At 44.4% G+C, this 18,120-nt stretch overlaps 1 protein-coding gene across 1 annotated transcript in view; it reads left to right on the forward strand.

Moving 5' to 3' along the window:
- Positions 1-18,120, forward strand: part of SYN3 (synapsin III) — a 1,663,181-nt gene that overhangs the window by 177,728 nt on the left and 1,467,333 nt on the right. The window lies entirely within an intron of this gene.

Raw genomic sequence — 18,120 nt, forward strand, 5'->3', positions numbered from 1 at the left:
TGCTTTGCATCTGTCCCTCAATTTCTAAAAATCGTGGTGAAATAAAAATGTCCTAACCAAGTGTGCCTTCAGTTGGTATGTCCTTTCATCTGCTTCTTGCACTGAAATCCTTTTAAAAGCAAACATTTGTACTGTCTCCTAGGAACAGATAGCATGCATACATTTTGGTGAATAGAGTTTCATTTTAGGATGTAAAAGAGCTAATGAGGGCACATGTGATGACACAAAAGAAGAACATTTTAAACATCTTATGATTCAAATGAGGGGAATGTGGGAGTGCAAAAGGAAGTGAGTATTGGGTTGCACATGTGGGCATAATAAATAACACAAATGTGAAGCATGTTCTACTGAAAATATTGGGCATAGAGGTCAAATCCTGGACATATGGTATGCAAGTGAGGGATATGGTGTGAAATAGAGGGGTATTGGGATGTATACAATAGAGGAGGGGCTAGTAATGGTGATTATATTTACAAAACCCCTTTCACTTAGGGTTTTGGGAATGGTCCTCTTACTAGTTGTGATAAATGTATTATTGAACAAGGTGTATTCTGTTTTTTCAAGCATGGAATATGATGTCCGATTATTGATACACTTTTATAATCCCGAATATATAGAGTGCAATTGTAACTGGGTTTATGCATAAGTAGTAAGCATGTGTGGGTTGACTGCAGGAGAAGCAAACCTTGATAAAGCCACAGTTTGTTTCTTTTGTGTAGGCACTGCAGAGGCACTTGCCAAGCCCTCTGGTACCTGCTCTATTTGCCAGCTGTCTCCAAATTATGACCAAGTAGCAGAGATCCATCATTGGCTGTGTTGTCAGGAAATGCTCAAGTACTCTAATATTGCAGGCATTTCTATTCTATTCCATTGCATCTCACTGATAGTCCCACTACCATTATCATCACTCTGATACTATGAAGCCACCCCATGCCGCCCACTCCTTGTGTTCCAGAGGGGACCCTCCCTACACTGCTCCAGGACCTCCATCATGAAGTGGGTGGTGGGACCAAACCCCTTGAGGTACCTTCACACATGCACCAGGGTCCTGACAGGGGACCTCAGTACAGGCCATACCAGTTTTTGGAGACACCTTAAGAGATTGGTGTTTCCTGAGCGAACAACCCTCTTGATAGCGTTGAGAGTCTACCGATGCCCACACTGCCTTTAGAAGTAGTCCTTTTAGAGTAGAGTACAGTGTTTTAAATCTCCATCAGTGGGACTGTAGTGGACAGCACTAGGCAACCTCTTTGGCGTATCAGAGCACTGTATAAACATTAGATCAACCAAGAAGCACCCTTAAACTATGAGTTTATTTGGTCCTTAAAATTCACACTTCCCACTAGCTATTATCTAATGGTAATTTGCTAGTGCTGAGTAAGAAATGGTGTGTGGGTATGTGTGTGGGCGAGTGGCTTTTTATGCCTGGCTAGTAACTTGCAACTTGAAGTTCTTTCCCCTGGTTTGTTAATACAATAATCTTCATCCGGGTGAGGGAAAGCCATTCTTTTACCCTGTGCAAAAATGCAGATGGTAAATATACATTCGTTTTCAAGTCCACTCCTTCACATAGAAAAACCTTTATGCACACAATTATCTGTAGGTGGTGCATTGTTCAGTTTAGCTATCTTACTTATTTTCCTCTGGGACAAATATCCTTACCTAACTTCATTAGAGAGCTTTGAGATGATATTGTACTGTCTTGCATTTTGCTTTATAAAGCCTGAAACCAAGGCTCGAAGACATCGGGGCGCTGAGGAACAGGACTGCCGAAGTTCTCCTAACCAAGAGATTTAAACATTAAGGAAGGTCTTTAAGGCCTTAAGAAATGGAGGTGGTCAGGCAGCTCTCGAAGTTGAGGTGGGAGAGCATACCACATCTTCACAGTCAAAACAGGATGGCGTGGTTGGTTTTATTGAAAGCCGTGGAGAGGTCAAGTAAAATGAAAACTCTGACCTCACTGCGGTACTGGAGCATGGCCATGACATCAAGAACAGAATTAATCATAGATTCCATTCATCTAAGAAGTCTAAAGCCTGCCTAGAGAGTTTGACATAAGGTAACATGAAAGTTGTGGGGTAACAATGGATTCCATAAACTTAATCAAGTATTAAACAAGCACTCAATTGGAAAAAGGGTACTGTTTCAAAGAAATTGGCTAATTTTTGGAGTCCCAAAAGCATTACACCTACATGCAGTGTACCCCAGCTGGCAATGCCAGAGCTGCCTGTCGAGGGATGTTGAAACTTCTTTACTTGTTTTCCCTTGAATTGGGAACTCCTTTTTGGTGATGGTGGTGGTACTCCACCTTGCAGCTGTATCTTCTGTTTAGCAAACATCGCATTCTCCCATCCTAGTTGTGTTGCTCTGCCTTTTGAGGGCTACTACAACCTAGATGATTATAGAGGGGTGGAGTAGGGGCGGTGATGGCTTACTGGAATGCAACTGGAAGGCTTAAACCTGCTGCTTACTTGACTTTAGTATATGCAGTACATGCTAGCCAATGTTTCTACCCACCACCCCCTTGCACCAGGTTGGCAACTACATGCAAACGCGGTCATAAATGCTGGTGATGTCACTTCCTATATTTGGGCACCCCCTGGGAAATTCATAAGTCGGCTCCCCTGCCTGACACTGCCTTTTGTGCTATGACATGGCACAGTGTCAAGGGTATATATGAACTTTGCAGTTTTCACCTTGGCATCTCCCTCCTCGTCCACACCCGTTTTCATGGCCTGTGCATCTAGACATTTGTGGAAGAGAGTGGCAATATCCCTGTGAGCTGCAGTGTGGAGTGGTGAAGTAATTGTGGACTTCAGACAGAATCATGTTCAAGGCTAGCTTGCCAGCACTTTATGCACTGAATTGGACTTCTTGTGGGAGGCAACCTCACACTTAAGCTGAGTCGGCACCGCTAGCATTACCCATCTAGAGCAAGTCATCGCTGGAGTGGATGTAACAGTGTTATGTTTATTTCATAGACACCCAGCCGTGGACTAATGTTCAGACTGCCCGGCAGCTTTCACAACAGCAGTTGCTTTCTAGAAAGCATGCAGGGATGTCATTTGGGGGACTCCCTTGCTACCCCTGTGGTCTCCCTTGATATCCCTAAAAATAAAAACATTATTTTTTTTATTAAAGCTCCTGGGCTTTGGGTCTTTGTTTGAGGAGTTGGTGGCTTTTTTGTTCAGGCCCCTTGAAAAAAACAGGGGGTTCCACAAGTGTAATACTCAAAGCACTGACCCTAAATAAGAAAGAATAGGAATAACAAATAATGTGTCTTTCTGGAATCCTACACAATATATTTCAGGTAAACTTCAGGGGCTGAGTCATTGATTTAGTCTGTACTTAAATACCTCAAATCACAATGCAGATACAGACTTCCAAAAAGCATTAAGAGTAGAAAAAGCATCAATTTCGAACTATGTATTTTGCTTTTCGCAAGTTGCAGTTATAGCAGTTATAGCATGTTGTTCTGCCGTTGTCTCTGTTACGATCACCACAAGACATTCCATCTCGGTGTCCTCGGTCACTTGACAAAATCATTGTGCCTAAAATCTTGTGTACAGTGTAGGCATGTTTGACCATAGCACATGAAGTGGCCCTGGATTTCATTGTGTCACAATTATTGCTTTGTTGTAATGTGTCTATCTTTACTATCTCCCTGGCATGCTGTTCAGGGTGTTTGTTTGCATATATGAGGTAACGAGTGCCCAGAGTACGGGATGCGTGTGAGTGCGCTGCTTTCCCTGCGCTACTCTAAATTCTTTAATACACAGTTATGAACCCTCCCAATGCTATGCATTTTGCCAACCTCTGAAGCCTGAAAAGTAGATCCACGTAGGCTTGCCACGTGGCCAACATTGCACCAGACCTGTAGATGAACTGACCTGCTGTTAAATCTCAGTGACCAGTTTAATGATGTCCACTACAAAGTGTAATTTGCTTTGTGACTTTGAGAACATTCAGACATGTAATTTTACTATAGCCGGTAAGATAACTATAGCCGGTAAGATAGCTCAGTCAGTTGAGCACTCACTGCTGCAATGTGTCTGTGAACTGCAGGTTACATGTTTGAATCCCGGCAAAGCCAACTTAGCCTTTCGCCCTTCTGATGTTGGTAAATGAGTACCAACATAGGTTGGGTGATCTTGTATGTTTCTTTGTTCTATATAAAGCGATTAAGCGTAAGTGCTATATAATAACACATCATTATCATTTTGCGTTGTACGTCTGCTTGCATTCACAGTAATTTGGTAATATGATCCATTCTTGTATGAAATGTATCACATTACAGTGATATTACCATATTTCTCATTATGTACTTAGAAAAAATGCTATGTGATGCCACTTAGTGTTTTGTCAAGGGGTGAAAGGTCGTGTTCCATTGCTCCCTTGATGTCACTTCAGGGTGGGGTCAAATGACATCACTTCCTGTGATGTCATCAGAGGTCAAGGGTCGTGTGATATCACTGCTGCTAACCCCTGCATTTTGGTGAAATGACGTCCCTGAAAGCATAGATCCTGCACCATTGTTTTGAAAGGGGCCTCTATAGCAAGCTTTATTCTCAAGATTGGTGGATTCTGGGCTTGCAGGCAGCTCTGCTAATGTTTGAATCAGATTTACATCAAATTAAGCCCGACACCTCCAGATTGTACAGTAACACGCATAATAATGCCCTTATTCCAATGAAAGCATAGAAAGACACATCTCGGAACCAAAACAGTGCTGGCTCGGGTGCGTCATGCCCCCCGCCGCCCTCCTGTGCCATGCTTTCCCTCCAGGTGTGGTTCATGCATGACTCGAGAACATGTCTTGATTCAGTGTGGGCCGTTGTCATCGTACTCCGCACTGGGTGCCTTGCAGGTAAATGTTTGCAAAGGGTACTCAGAAAGATACATACAGACTTGGAAGATCTCAGAAGTCCTGTCAAATGTGCTGCCTAAGCAGCAGAACACTATCTCCAGCTTTTGCACTGATCAGCACATGATTGACACAATGCCACAATGTTATCCCGCCTGCATGCCTGCAGGTTCCACGGTGAAAGGATTGCTGCCCTTAAGGCACACGCAACTGGGTGAATAATTACAAGAATGATGGGATGACTGTCAGGTTTACAGTAATAGGTGCAATGACATCTATTGAATCTCCCATTTCACTGCATCTTGCCCTTGTTTTTCTATGGGGGTTCAGACCCCAGCCTTTCCCACTACCCCTCCCCCCTACTCTGCAAACCCACCATTATACCCTCTACTCCCCTCCCTTTAATGCGTTTTACCACAGAGAAATGTCCCTTGAGACAATGCGCTGACAGGGATTCAAAGGCACAAGGGGATAGCACAGTGAATAGTGTGGATGACTAAAGAAACCCCCTGTTGGACACCAAGAATGGTACTTCCTAGAAGAGAAATGGAAAAGCTGGTTGTTAAGCTTTTTTTTACCGTAGAGAATCCTGCTGTATATCACGTACTCATCAACCCACCACACTGAGCTCCCTTTGGTTACAGGGGACTTCTGGGAAAAAAACGGCAAGAATAGTGATAGATACTTTGGGGCAAAGTTGGGGGACATTTTCTTTCAGCATTTCAGGTTTGGGATAAGGGACCGAAGTTTCCTGTACCACTATTTTTTCACTGGTAATTCTATCCAGTGATATTTGAAGACCGATACAACCGTTTAGGGTTGCAGTCTTCCTTTTCGTTGCAGTCACGAGTGATACTAGGGTTTCCCAGAGGTTGCCATACTTCTTTAAACAGTACTTTCCCATTTCCACAGCATGCATGTCCATGGCGTGTATCACCTCCACACATGAGTATATCTCCCACTTGTGGTGTCTGCCCTTGCCCTTCCTTCAGTGCCCGAAGCCTTGTGATGGAGGCTGCAAGTGTTTGTCGCGGAGATAGATGCTTGTACAACTAGCTCCTAATTGATGAGTGGTTCTATGTCATCTCTTTCTTCAGCCTTGGCATCATTGTTCTTCTCTGTTATCTGTTCCCCTGCAGGGAGACTCTCACTGTAACCTTGGTGCTTGCTATCCATGGACATGGCAATATGCTGGTTCATCCAGCCAATGCACCTCAGGTGCAACCGTGATTACTGTAGGGCTGCCAGTTGGCTCGCTTCCAATTCTCCAGTTGCAGCTCGCTGTTGGCCATGGGAGGGTTGTTGTTTTGTGGGACTTCAGATGTGTGTGTGTCGGATCTGAAATCGGAAGTGGAAATCAGTGGAGGGATCTTTGTTTCCATGCAACCTGCCTTCCTGTTTGCTACCAGGCTCACACTGTTGTGTATCACCCTTCATCACTTCTGATGTACTGCTGGTGCTATAGTGTCAGCACATTGAGGACAGTGGGCCTCATTATAAATATGGGGGTAAGGCAACAAAGGTGCTGGTAGCGCTACCGGCACCGTTGCTACCGTACCACCATACTATGAGCTGTGCTTGCGGGTGCCTGTTAGCCCGCCAGGTCAGACCTGACGGGCAGTGCGGGACCCGCGACCACAGCAAGTCGGATGCAACGATGCCGGTGCATCCGACGTCCCCATTCCCATGGGATGTACTGGGCCTGGCACCCGCAAAAGGGCAATTACCGGGTCTGGCTGGCCCGGAATAACCCGGTAATTGCCCATCGCGGGTGCCGGAACTCAGATGCGAGTTTGGAGGTAGCCTTGCCGGTTTTACTGGCAAGGCTACCTCCAAACTCATAATGAGCCCAGTGAGTGTTCTAGCTTTGGAAATTTATTTATTTTGCATTTTTAAATATTGGGCTCCATCATGTTATCCAACATGCATATTGCAGAATATCAGCTCACTTGCACTCCTTCAATGCAGTGTTGGGTATTTTGTGTTACATCAATTGACTACCAATGTCTGGGCATTTGGAGTTGGCCACTTTCATATGGTACATAGCCTTCTTCAGTCTCTGTTCTATGGAGTCTTCATAGAATTCCCATGTTTCCAGCATCTTCTCCTTCAACAGTCTTAGTAGGATTCTTGGGTGCTGACCGCACATTTCACAGAAATGGATCTTAAAAGGGCCTGCCATTTGAAATGCTAGAACATTTTAAAAGGGAGTCTTTCTACATTAAATAATAAGTCATTATTGCAGAATTCAGGTTTGGGAGGACTTCAATGTGAAGCGATATATATAAAATTGTGGAGGAATGCCTCTCCTATTGGCCATGGACTACTTCCTGTGCACAAATAGCGTCCTCCTTGCCCTGTGCGTTATGCCATTACTTTGTTTTTAAATTCTCTAAAAGTCCTTAGGCATAATGTCTTCTGAAATGTGGCCCATAGTCAGACGCGTGCATGCCTGAGTATTTGCAAGATTATCTTAGCTCCTCCTAGACTTCTCTTTTGCTTGGTTCTGGCTCTGTTTCTAAGGGTTACATTTATTGGCACATTTTCTTTCATTTTATGCAACAACCACATGTTTTTTTCTTGCTATTGCGTGGCATCATTTGGCCTTGGACATCTGCTTACATTCACAGTAATTTGGTAATATGGGCCTATGCACACTGATATTAACGCTACATATGGTGATCCATTCTTCTATGAAATGTATATCATATTACAGTGACATCAAAACCATATTTTTCTAAGTGTACTGAGGAACAATGCAATGTGATGCCACTTCCTGTTTGTCAAAGAGTTAAAGGTTGTGTGCCACCAGTTCACATGATATCACTTGAGGGTGGGATCAAATTACATCACTTCCGGTGATGTTATCACAGGTCAAGGGTTGTGTGATGTCACTTCCACTACCCCTGGTATTTTGGTGAAATGACGTCCCTGGGCCTCTGTTCCAACTCAACCCTCTCCATTATGTGCCTCCCTTGCTAGATTCTCTTGCTCAGGATTTCAGAGTCACATGCAAGAGGCTAAAGAGAGTGGAGTCACAGGCGTGAGGCCAAGGGGAGAGGAGTCAAAGGCATGAGGCCAAGGGGAGAGGAGTCACAGGTGTGAAGCGAAGGGAAGGGGAGTCACAGACATGAGGCCAAAGAGAGAGGAGTCACAGGCATGAGGCCAAAGAGAGAGGAGTCACAGGCGTGAGGCCGAGGGGAAAGGAGTCACTGGCATGAGGACAAGAGGAGAGAATTCACAAGTGTGAGGCCAAGGAGAGAGCTGCAGCACAGGATTCTTTATAGAAAGCATTTGGACGCATTAAAAAAATGTAAAAGAATGGCATCATATAATATGTAATCTTTGTTAATCCAGAATACATTACGTCCATAAATTCGTGAATGTATGCACGCCCTGGACCCCTAGAACAATAATTCTCCAACTACATATTAAAAGGGGAATGGTGAGGGCTTGTGTCCATCCATGCAATCCTCATGCCCCAGGAATGATCCTGGGGGATATAAAGTGACCCCTCATGAATTGGCAATCCCTCAGTCCTATTAATGTCACCCCTGTGCACCTACCGGATCAGACCCAGTCCTAGAGGTCCCCCATGGCAACTTTACCATTCTGCGCCAAGCCTTGGCCCACAATGATAGAAATCTCTCTGTCAATGCCGCCAACTTTCTAAGTCCAGTATGCAAGTTACTGTGATGTGCTAAACGTACTGCTCCCTGAAAAGGGTCTGCACCAGTAACAAACTCATAATCAAGGGATGGGAGGGCGGGAAAGCCAGGAAACTGTAACACTGCCCTCTGGAGTTGCCAGGTTTTGGGCACTCTGAGAAGAGGATGAGCACGGTTCTCTCCCTCTCGTATAACTCCCATCCCAACACACCCAAACTAAGAGCTAGACCAGGAACGAATGGTGCCATACGGCGGTGCTCCCTGATGGCGTCATCACTTCAGCCAGCACCAGAATGCCCCCTGAACCCATTTGTCCCCTCGGGCCCACCACTGTGCCTCCCAAAACTGCCACCCGGCATGTGGTCAGTGCTTGTTAAGACTATCCCAGCTCACATGCTCTTAAGTCCCACCAGCAAGTGAGAAACGGACATCTACAGGTGTCAGGGCAGTCATGTCAGCCATCTTGGGCGCTCATTGTGTGTTTGGGTTGGTGAGAAAGGTGTTTGAGGAAATGACATCTAGACTTCAACGGCTCCTTAGTAGGGGGTTAATATTTCGTCAGAGATGTAGCAACGTTTATGTAGCTTTTTTTCAATCATAGAAACTCGGTGTGATTACAAGTGAGCGGGTCCGCAATTATCACCAGCAGCTTTTCCGGACCGGCTTACTCTGTGTTTGCATATAGTGGCTGTGAACCACCGGCATGCCTGACCTGGCGGTAGTTCAGGCCTCTACAAGCCGATAATTCACTGAAGCACCGGTACCGTTAACGGTACCGCTGCTTTAGTGGATCCCATCCCATGGAGTCCTGTGCTACTCTATGGAATAGGAACTTACCGTTCGGCCACTGCCCATAATATCCGGGTAATATTGGGTGGCGGAAACGGTAAGCTGAGGTTGGCGGTAAGCCGCGGGTAGTATCAGAGACTTACCGGCAATGCCGTAATGAGGGCCTGTCTTTCTTGTATGACATGCATTCTTTGCTTATTCCATGTCAGAAGACTGTGATTGTGGCATTAGATTTCGTTTTGGCTACATTTCAAATGTAAACATCCGAATGGACTGAACATGGGCCGAATTAGAAGGGCAGACATTTTACAATATGATGGTTTTACATTCCATACAACCATAACTACCTGACTTCTCAGAACTTGAAGTGCAATGACAGCTCTGCATTTGCAAGCGTTTCCCACAGTTATCTCCCGGGAGGTGAGAAATAAGAGGGATAGTCATGAAGGTTTGAATTCCACTGAGCTGTCTAAATTCCACATTATAGTAATATTCCCTTGGCCCATTGGAGGTAGCTTGTAGTTTCACAGGTGCTCTGGGTAGAGCTGTATATTCACCATGCCATGCAGTTGTCCGTTTGGCTCTAGTGCCTTAAGAGTTTGTCAGCTGTAAGCATAATGTAATGGGACCGTGGATACATAGATAGTGGAATCCATGAGTAAAAAAGTTGAAATGTTAGTACTGCAAATAGTCTGCTATGTGGTCACTTAGACAGAGGAGGCTTTGAGTAAAGAGATGAAAGGGCGGTACTGTAAACAGTATGCCATGTGGTCACTTAGACAGAGGAGGCTTTGAGTAAAGAGATGAAAGGGCGGTACTGTAAACAGTCTGCCATGTAGTCACTTACACAGGGGAGGCCTTGATTAAAGAGATGAAAGGGCAGAACTGTAAACTGTATGCTATGTGGTCACTTACACAGGGGAGGCCTTGATTAAAGAGATGAAAGGGCGGAACTGTAAACTGTATGCTATGTGGTCACTTACACAGGGGAGGCCTTGATTAAAGAAATGAAAGGGTAGAACTGTAAACAGTCTGCTATACGGTCACTTAGACAGAGGGGCCCTTGAATAGAAAGATGGAAGGGCAGAAGAAGAACCAGTCTGCTATTTTGTTATTTAGGTAACATACCCCATTAGGAAAGATATCAGGTGGTGGGATTTTATCCAGTATTCTTTATAGCTAATTGGATAGAGGAGCCCTTGAGTAAAGAGATCAAACAGGGGAATTTTAACCAGTGTCCTTTATCATCATCAAAATACTTTATTCGGCAAAAAGGCCATAACAGTCACAGAGATAAGAACATACACAGATCAAATATTAAAACATGATCAATCAAAATTGAAACTGTAAGAATGCATATGTTAAACTGCAGAGTGCATAGTAAAAAGCAATACAGTGAGTTTGTTCACTATGTAGAGTCCAGAAGGGAGATTATGCTTGCCGCCATTCCGCCTCCTACTAAAAATTCTACATATCACTTTGTCACATAACTGTCCTTGTCTCAGCTTCAGATGAGCCCAGAGTCAATTTTCCTCTCTCATTAAACTCATCCGTTTTTTTCCTCAGGAGCCAAGCTTTATGGAAATATTGAGCAACTCAAGTCACGATTTATGTGTCCTTTATGGTTACTTGGATAGAGGAGCCTCTGAGTAATGATATGAAAAGACGAGACTCCAACCACTCTGCTCTTCGGTTACTTAGATAGAGGTATCCTTGAGCAGAGAGAGGTCCTGACAGGGCTTTGACATGTCTGCTACATGGACATTAAGATAAAGGAGCCCTTGAGAGAGACAGGAAATCCCAACATCCTTTCATATGCATTGTGTCGTCCTGATGCCAGCTCAAGACCTCAGTATCGATGGACAGTGAAATGCCATGTCTGGGACTGAGTGTTTACAGTAGTCATCACCACAGTGTGAACCCATTCAGAAGGTACCAGTATGTGGTTTGAAGTAGGCAGAAAGTCTGGTCTTGCCGCAGCTTCAAGGGAGACCTGCCTCTTTAATCAGGAACCACAGAGCACTCCATTAAGCAGAGGGAGCCTTTGATCCATAACAGACAGGAAGATGGGTGGGACTTAGTATTATATGTTTTGACCCCTTTACCTTTTCTGTTGCAAAGAACTCTGGTTATGACCTCACGCATACAGGAGATAGTTGGTGGGGACCCAGGATTTGTTCATTAAGATCGGCTTAACCTACACCAATCCCTCTTGTCCATTTGGCTTTAAAAGAGGCCTCTTTTGGCAGATCATCTGAAGATTTTGCAAGGAGTAACAAGTACTCGGCATTGGACCCTGGCTGAAGGTACAGTCTGCCTTACATCTTCTGCCAGTGAAGGAAGGCCAGGACCTCCAAGAGGAAAGCAAAATCCCTCCCCTAAACATTTCCCAGGGAACTGAGGGTGATACCGATACCAGAGGACCATCCAGCAGCTCCAGAACCGGTACCTAGCCAGAACACAGCGTTCCCTACTAGGCTCTGCAGCAAGCTTCCTAGGTGGGAAGTGCCAGAGAGTCTCTGAACTGAACCAAGGGCAAGACAGCTGCCTGCAACACTCTCCTCAACTTTGGGCCATCAGCCGAAAAGGATGACATGAGCCCAGTGAAGAAGGTAGGAGAAGTGCATCGACAAGCATCTTTTGATGTTTGCCTTAAAGGACATTTTCAGTTCAGTCGAGCCCCTCGAGCTGCAACCGACTGCACCACTGACTGTGGTTATGCTACAGCCACTAAAGCCATCCGAGATGCCTCAAACAGTCCTTCAGAACCTCCGACCAGCACTTAGACAATAATTCCTAATCCCGAGCCACCTTGTAGGCCAGCTTGCAGCCATCTTTCAGCTTTGCATGCCGAACTGCCTGCCACCTGAAACTCGCAGCTGTCTCCCATCTTGAAGTCTGTCGCAGAAGCTGAAAAACACCCTGAAACCAACCAACCCAGTCAAGCACCAAGAATTCCTACAGCACCCAATGCTCCTTTTGAGTTGCAACCAAGTATCCTTGAGCTATTGTGATTAATTATTATACCGACTACCCTCCTGTCAGTATGCAGAGTGCAGCCCTTTTCCTTCTTTGAAACTGAGTTTAGGGCCATTTAGGAATGTGCATATGTAATGGATGGGATCACACAGATACATTCTGAGTCCAAATAACCAAACCAACTCAGGAAAATGCCAAAGTACTGTTTTATTAACAATTATCTAAAACAGGGAGTTACAACGAACATCAACGGACGTATGCTCAATTTCTCTCAGCGATCTTTTCACAAAACATAGACTTTATACCAAAAATACATCAGAGGTGATGTCATACTACATGGCAATAATAAAAAAATCTACTAAAGATTGAGATTGGCTTAAGGGGAACATCTAAATATACTTTCTATAGGAACTAGATTGTGATTGGCTACTCAATATCAGGTGGACAACATATGCCTACCTCTAAAACATGTAATCTTCAGAAACATTAGATAAAGTTTCTCATTGATTTTCAAACTATAAGGTCCTTCGATATATGGACTACTATAATTAATTGGCATGCTTGTGCCAGGTCTGGAGCATTTGGTTCACTTAGCAGCACGTAAGTCCAGACCCAGGTGCAAGAAAATGGGGCATGATACTACCTCCCCAACCAATTAGCCCAGAATCTCTCATTGCCCATGCCTTCTGCCATGAAGAGTGTCTTTGAACTTGGCCTTGCAAAGTATCCTTGTCTTTTAGAATACATGGGAGTGAGAGCATTGACTATTGTGTTCTGGCACTCCAAGTTCGAACTCTATTTTCATCCTTGGCTCACGATACAGGAGACCATGATTTGGTCTATTTTGTAGCTTTTAAATGTTTTAAATGAATTAAACTTGGCACTCTTGGTGTTCTTTCTTTGCACCTTAACAAGGGATGATTCATCCTTTGCACGTGCACATATTTCCAGAATAGATAGCTGACCGTGGCTGCTTCAGTCTTGACTCCAGGCCAGACAACCTCTTCCTACATAGCAGCTCCACGATTCTGCTTATTCTTGCTGCAGCACAGCTTTCCCTTCCCTCTTCATGCGCCCTGGCTTACTAAATTCATGATACCGATGTCTAGTTTCTATACAATGGCGGCTTCGCCTGTGTGTTCTAATCACTACATATAACCAGTTTCTATGATGACTTGGTCTACCTTGCATTTCAGTGCCTGTACATGTATTGAACAGTTGATTTTCTACTGCATTGCATGCATGTTCAATCTTCTTTCTTTATATTTGAGAGTTTACTCAATTCTTTACTTAGTCATTAGTTTCTTTAGGATCCATACATTCACTTCAGTCAGTATCTGGAGGCGTTGTGCACACTTTTTGTGACGTCAGTGGCTTCTTTTCTCTGCTCCTTCTCATATTCCATCAGGGTGTTGCTGCCTCAAGTTGTCATCCCTTCAGGGATACATTTGGTTGGGTTATCTAAATGGGTATCTTCTTTCAAAAACACACTGCGGTATTGGCACAACTGATGGTCTCAAGCATGGCACAATCTCAAGTCTTCAACATATGGGAGGTAGGGGGGCAGGGCTTCCTGCAGAGACATGCAGCTGCTCCTCTACAAAACCGTCTGTCCTCTGCATTCCTTTACAGGGTGGGTTGTGTTTCGTAGTATTAGAACTGTCTGTTGTGATAATAATAAAGTAGATATTTTGCATGCACTCTTGACTTGACTGTCCTTTTTATGATTCAGCAATATTTGTATTTCTGCTGTGTTGCAACTAACCAGAAATCCACGACCTTTCTAAGATAAGCCTGCAATTCTATTCACTTTACCAAAATTGGACAAGGAGTGTTCCTTTTGAATTTCACTCACCAAATCCCTTTAGCAGGTCACTTGGGATTGACTAAGACATCAGACGGTTGTCTGCGCACTGTTACTGGCCGCAGTTTGGCTTGAATGTTAAGGAATTTGTCTGCCTCACTTGTCAAGCTTCTGGCAAGTCGGGTGGTGCTACAAAGGCCCCCTTAATTCCACTATTCATGGTTGGGTGGCCTTTTGAGAGAATAGGCATGGATATTGTGGGTCCTTTGTATCCCCAAACCAGCTCAGCAAACAGATACATCTTGGTGGTGGTAGACCACACCACAAACTACCCTGAGGCTATACCTCTGAGGAGCATCAGGTGTGTTGTATTGTGCCTGTCTGAGGTGAGGTAGCTTGAGATGTCATGTGGAATGTTTATGTGTGGATGATGGAATATTTTGAGTGAGTGTTCTGTGTAGAGGCGGTTACAGCTGGCTGGTCCTGGGTGATGGGAGCCGGTGTTGTCACAGCTAATGTCCTATGTGTCTTAAAGTTATAAGCCATTTAAAAATGTAGAGACTGCCCTCTAATTTAGCCCCCTTCTTGACATAATCCCACCAAACTTTACAAAAACATGTATATCTAGATCTAAAATGTTTTTGCAAACTTTTGTGTAGATTTGTCAAATGGCACCACATTTATAAGCCTTTATAACATTTTGGGACCCCTGCTCTAATTTTGCCCCCTGACAGAATCCCACCAGACTTTCATTGAGTGGCGCCAAAGTTATAAGCCATCCAAAAACTGCTTTTGACCAACCCTGTATTGCAGAAATAGGCATAGATGTCCCCGAACATCTGAAGTGTTCGCAAACATCACAGGGCTGTACCGGAACATCCAGACTGTTTGTGGACTTTGGGCATGAAAAACACCTGTTTTTTGGCTTCTTACAGCCATATCCCATCCCATCCTCACCACCCCTCACCTCCCCAGAGATTGTTTGATAGGTTTGACAAGTACAATGTTGTGTTTTCTTATATGATTTTACCACAATGTCCACGGACACCGGCGGCAGTCCACGAATACAACATGGCGGGCATTTCCAAAAATGTGTGCTTTTCATCTTCCAATCAGCGGACCGAAAAGGGAAGTGGGTCAGCAGACCGAACCCAAATGTCACTATTTATTTTATTAACCTGCTATTAGCCCGTTTTAAAGAAAACTAGTGTACAGATTTACACCAAATTTACAAAAGCACACTTTCAGGAACAAGCCGCCACTCCTGCCGCAAATTTTGTGACAATCCATCCAGCGGTTATATGGTAGGCAGGAGCAATAAATTGGTTTAAAAAAGGTAGCAGGTGCCCCTCTCTCGAAAGAACACGGCATGATAACCTGTTCTGTGGTTTTTACCCACAGTGAGAGTCCTCAGCCATCGCTTTTAGCTATCTGTCCTTTTCACAAAGGAGGAATATTCATTTGCATATCAGTCTTTGTCCCGCCCACAAGGGCAGTCCAGCACCGAAATACCAGGCAAACCTCCTTTGAACAAGAGTACCAACAGCAACCCCATACACATGTTTCAGACTTGTTGGGCATGATCAGTGAGCTGGAGCTGTGCCGCTCTAAGAACAGTGAGCAAGAGGGCCACGTCCGCGTGTAGAGTGTGATTGTGTTGTGTGAATGTGAATACAGTTGCTGTGGCATTTGTAGCGGTTGTCGAGAGTGTAAAAATAGGCCACTAATTGGCAAATGGTCCTAGGTATAATAACAAATAAAAACGTGTGACGCACATCTAAATTCAGATGACGGAAAGGGGATCCGCCTATATGTGTTATTTAAGATGTCGGCGTGTTGATCATCCATCTACTATCCAGGAAAAAACGTGTATAAATGTTGAAAACAAGTTTCTGCCCTCTTGTGCAAGTGTGTAAGTAGCTCATGGAAGTTTAAATTGTGTACGCAAAATAATATACTTGCCGCTCATTCTCCCAAAAACATTTAATAATATATAAGTGTTGAGGACGAGGAGCCAATCAAAGGAAACCCTCTTCTCACAGAGAAACCTGAACATTATTTTGCGTCGGTGCCAGCGACTAAGCCTCGCCAATATTGACCTTGTTTTCCCCTCTCCTGAGTTTTTTTTCATAATGTGTATTAACTTGGCATACAACAGAAGTGGGGCATGTGTTGTGGCATCTGTGAGTCGGTGGCTCATGCCAGACTAGGAAAAGTGTATGTCGCCAGTACTGGCAGTGGCAGGGCGCAAAGCTCTGAGGTGGATTTAGCTGTATACTTTGGAAGTGGTTTAGTTCCTTTCAACCCCACACGGCTTCTAATGTTTACCGACTATAAAACTAGGAGCTCAATGGTGGCACCATCTTCCCATAAGCATCTGGGAGGATCTGGAAATCCTCCCAGCACACACCAGCTAATGTTAAAGGCACATACCCACAAAAATGGACAGCTGCAAGCCCTTTCAAACGTGTTGAAATAGCGGTGCAATTCGGCGTCCAAAAAAGCAGTGCACCGCTCCCCCACAGAATGGCGGCAATGTGTAGGTAAGCTGACGGAGAAGGAGATACTATGGGGCAATGGACCGGTACAGGGTCAGACTGCGGTATAAAATAGTCTCTCTGGCACGGCACCAATAAAACAGTGGCCGACTGAGTTGCAAATGGCAATTCATTCCCTTTGTGACAGACTGAGTAGTAGGAGGTTTTTGATAAAATGGGATGGAAATTGTGAATTTTAAAGAATATTTATTCAGTAGCACCGGTCGAAACTACTAATCGCATGGTGAAGTAATTTATCAAACTGGTCCACATCGGACAAAAAAGTTGCTCACTTTGACCAAAAAACTGTCTCACACTAGCATTTTGTGTTTTTGGTTTGGGACTTGCCCTATTGCCCTATAGGCCAGTCAGACTCTGGTTCTAAGTCCCAGCGTGCAGTGTATCTGTTTAATGTGGCTTTCTCAATGCGCTCTAAAAACTTGCACTATAAGTTCCAGAAAGCAACATGGCTTTTCAGTGTGACTTTCTCAATGCCACATGCCATTTGTTTTTACCTCATGTATTCCCCTCCAATGCCATGGGTCACCAGGTCTTTGCTCAGTCTCCTCTCCAGAGTCTGTGGTCTCAGCATTCAACCATGAGCCTTCGATCTTCTGTCCTCCACCAGCTCCTTGCCAGTCCACCCTTCCTCTTCTCCTTGTCCACATGTTAGGCGGGCTGTTTCGGTAGTACCCGAGGGGGGAGCTTTTGGTAAACGGTCTTGTAATTTATGCATCTTAAAGAATTGTGTTAAATAACTCTAGTGTTACTAGTGTGTGTACAAACACCACCCCCATTACAAATGACATGAAGAAGTAGAATATATTATCCACATCATGTATGTCAATGTGTTGTGCGTGTTTTTACACTGACTGTGCCAGCAATCATGGTCTAACAGCGCAGAGGCTCGGCCTGTGAGAGTGGCACATTGTGCGCTCTCTCTCAGCGGTTTATATCCAGTCAGACCATGGCCTGAAAATCTCAAATCTAAGGAATAAGTAGATGCCCTGTTTTCTCACGGGATGCACAAATATCCAAATATCCAACTAATGATACATCATACACTTAAGTTTCTTTGGCCGATCATCATTTAGCACATGTAAGAATAATTCATACACAAGAACAGGAATAAAAACACACAGGTAGGCCTTGCTTTATTATTCGTAAGAGTTAAGGGTCTGTGATCAAATACCTCAAGAGATCTCTTGGCACTATTCATAGAAATGCCATGGAGGAAAATAGAGCTTGGTTGGGGTTAATGTACCTCTGCTGTAGAGGTTTGCATTTAGCCTGTACATTACAGACTCTAGTTGTAATATCAGCAAGCCTTGGCAATGCCAACAGTTTGGGCTTTAGTAGGCATGAGAAAGGGCACTTGCCAGGCACTGCTGTAGTGGTATTAACTGGCCATCGATGGTAGCAGCTGTAAAATGCTGCGAGTACCTGGGCATATCTCCTGGCCCTGCAGCAATGGCGCAG

This window comes from Ambystoma mexicanum, chromosome 12 (genome assembly GCF_040938575.1).
Source record: "Ambystoma mexicanum isolate Mex_15411 chromosome 12, UKY_AmexF1_1, whole genome shotgun sequence".
Taxonomy (NCBI): Eukaryota; Metazoa; Chordata; class Amphibia; order Caudata; family Ambystomatidae; genus Ambystoma; species Ambystoma mexicanum.